The sequence below is a fragment of the Elephantulus edwardii genome, unplaced genomic scaffold (genome assembly GCF_000299155.1).
Source record: "Elephantulus edwardii isolate Elephantulus edwardi_28Jun2011 unplaced genomic scaffold, EleEdw1.0 scaffold00103, whole genome shotgun sequence".
Classification (NCBI taxonomy): domain Eukaryota; kingdom Metazoa; phylum Chordata; class Mammalia; order Macroscelidea; family Macroscelididae; genus Elephantulus; species Elephantulus edwardii.
In genome coordinates, this window is record NW_006399853.1 from 5,044,654 (window position 1) to 5,048,291 (window position 3,638).

The following is a 3,638-nucleotide window of genomic DNA, read 5'->3' on the forward strand; positions in this document are numbered from 1 at the left end:
TGCATCAGAAAACTGGGCAATGGGTGATTGAAGAAGAATCGATGCCTCTGAGTTGTGGTTCTGGAGAAGAGTCTTGAACATACCGTAGACTGCAAAGAGAATAAATAGGTTCATCCTGAAGAGACTGAAACCAGGCTGCTCCTTGGAAGCAAGAATTTTGAAGCACTGTCTCACAAACTCTGGGCATGTTGTCAGGAGGGACCAGTCCTTGGAGAAAGAAGGACATCACACTTGGAAGAGTGGAGGGACAGTGCAAGAGAGGAAGACCCTAGATGAGATGGATTGACTCAGTGGCTGGGGTAATGGAATTGGCTGAGAATAGAGCCTGAGTTCAGAGCTGCTATACATAGGATCACTATGAGTTGCAAGAGACTTGATGGCACGTAACAACAACAACAACAACAAGAAGCCATCTTCTCCAGATCCTTCCTGTGCTGTTCAATATTTTGTTCCTGGAATCCTTCACCATTGCAATGTGAGGCTTGAAATTGTTTTCTAGTTTTTTTCATCTTGATAAATAGTGGGTGCATTTATCCCTTTTGCACTCAATTTTCTAACACTAAATCTGGATACTTCATTGTAATCCTTTGTCTTTTCAAGACGTCTTTTGAAATTTTCTGTTCAGTTCTTTTATTTTATCATTTCTTGGGTTTATTTTTGCTACTCTGTTCTAGAGTAAGTTTCAGAATCTCTTTTGACATTGGGATTTTCTTTCTATCCTTCCTTTTTAATGACCTTTTATTTGCCTCATGTACGATGTCCTTGATATTGTCCAATAACCAAATATCCGAAACATCTGGTTTTCAGTCATTAAAGTTCAAAGTGTCAAATCTATTCTTGAAATGATCTCTAAATTCAGATGGAATATATTCAAGTCTGTACTTTGATTCATACATGTTTTTGTTTTATTATGTTTCAATTTGAATTTGTTGCTGCTGGGTTCCATTAAGGGAGTCCTGGTGGCTTAGTGGTAAGGAATTGCTCTGCCAACCCAAAGTCACACGGTTTGAATTCACCAACTGCTTTGTGGAAGAAAGATGGGCCGTCTCCTCCCATGCAATTTACTGTCCCTGAAAACTTGCTGGAGGCTCAACTATGGGTCAGTTCCAACTCAATGGTACATCATAACAACAAGAACAGCAACAACAACAGCAACAACAACAACATGTGCCATTACGCTGGAATGGCTCACTGCTAATCCTCCAGCAGGCTTTTAGCGTCTGTAGACCCTATGGGAAGAGAACGTCCATTTTTCTTCTTCAACAATTGGTGGATTTAAACTGCTAATCTTTGAGTTGTCAGTGCACCGTCTTACCCCCTAGGTCATGAAAGCTTCCGGATCCTCTTGTAGACATGTGAATCTTATCCCACCACTGACAGTGTTATATTCCAGAATAGAACTTTAAATGTTGTTTTTGATAATGAACATAAATTATTCCCTTCATTATATTATTCTCACCATAGTAGATAATGTCCAATTCAAAGCGGCCGACAGTAGTGTATTTCAGCTAATATCTAGGATATTGATTTTTTTTAGTGCAATTTTATTTTTTATGGCTTTTAATTTTCCTTGATTCATATTTTACACAGTCTACTTTCTGATTATTAGTTGATGTTTGCAGCTGTTTTCTTCTCATTTTGAGTCATATCACATCAGCAGATGATGATCTTGGGAGCTTTGTTGCAGCCAGATTGTTATGGTCATGTCTATTTGGAAGAGGCTGTTCTTCCCCAGGTGTACTTTGAATACCTTCTCACCTGAAGGCTTCATCTTCTGACAGTATACTGTACAATGTTCTATTACTATCGTTGAGGTTTTCACTGGACAAACTTTCTATAGACATGAATCGCAATGTTCTTCTTTGTACTCTGTCTCAGACTGGAAGTATGGCTGAAATCTGTTCATCATGAGTGACCTTGATGATTTTTTAAATATAAATGACGTGGATGTAGCTTCCACCATCACCGAGCACAAGCTCCCAGAGCATGATGACCTGCTGTCATTACTGTTTGGAAGGAAACAAAAGTAAAAGGAATTGAGACTAAGAAGGAATCGAAGTGAGCTCTTTCTGTTGGTGGAATCACAGAAGATGGAGCGCCATCTTTTGCTAGAGAGGCATTTGGGGACACAGGGCTTTCCGGGGCCTCACACATTACACTGCACAGTCACTGCTTCTCAGAGTTGGGGTGAGACAGACCCTGTGACAGAGTGTGCTGGAACCTTCTATTTCCACCTCGCTTACACTAATAGTCCACGTGTGTTAATAGACCCTAGTGGGGACTTAGGGATTTGAGGAGGCCCTGAGTTTGAAGCTCCTGTACAGGTACACACAAGACACATTTCCTTACTGAGGAGCAGATTAGTTTGTTTTCATTGTTGTTATGTGCTGTCAAGTCACCTGCGACCCATAGCGACCATGTACAGCAGCTCTGAAGCCTGCCCTGTCCTGAGCCAGTTTCACTAATTCCAACACACCAACATGGATTGGAAGGGACAATTGATGTCTCTTTGTTCCCAGAATCCAAAGTGAAACTGTGGAAACAACTGCTGATGTGATGAGCTAGTTTATAAGTAGCTGCTACGGGGCCTCTCTTTGTTCTGTCTAGAAAAGATCTTACATGGAAGGATTTTTGGGAAGTTTTGGGAAGATTTTAAATAAAGCAACTATGTCTGGGTGAAAAATGAATGGCTACTTAAAAGAGGTAAAGGAGAAATGGATTTTTGAATGTATTTAGTTCATCACTGTAGCATTTTATTTTAAAAATTTATTTCTTTTTTTTGGTGTGTATACGGTCAAATCAGATTTGACTGGCACAGGAGGAGGTTGTCCCTCCTTCTCCAGCAGAGCATCTAGTAGATTTGAACTGCATACCTCTGGGATTGCAGTGCAACTTCCTGCCGCTAGGACACCAGAGCTCCATCATCACTGTAGCATCTTAAATGACAAGGGGCTGATAAATTTCAACCTATGGTTCATTAACTTACTCATTGATCAAGTGTTTATGAATGTTTATGACAGCCCTGTGCTAGGTGAAAAGAATGAAACACACGTAAGAGCCAAACGTACTGATTCTGACTCAAAATGACCCCAAAGGGCAGGTGGAACTTCCCATAGTTTTTTCTAGGCTGTCATCTTTATGGCATCAGATGATCATATCTGACTGGAATCAGATGATCATATCTGACCAGGGAGTGGCGAGTAGCTTGAAATGTCATTACTTTTGTCAACAGTGAAACACTTTATCACTTAGCAAAAGACAGAACCGTGTGTGTGTGTGTTTTCATTCAAAGACAACTGTATGTCACAGGGCATTAGTATGACCAATGGGATAAGACTTAGGATGTAAGGAAGATATTAATGTTGTCATAATAATGAGAGGAAGGAACACATCCAACTCAACTGTCATGCGGTGTAGCTGGGGAGACAAACCAAAGATGCTGATCTTGATTTGGAAGTTAAAGGATGAAAGTAATAGGATGGTCAAAGCAGAAGGTACACGAGCCTGAAGGCTCAGAAGCAGAATGAATGAGGCTGTTTAGGGAACCTAGTTCTATAGAAATTAGATGTATCTCTCTCTTTCTTTCTTTCTTTCTTTCTTTCTTTCTTTCTTTCTTTCTTTCTTTCTTTCTTTCTTTC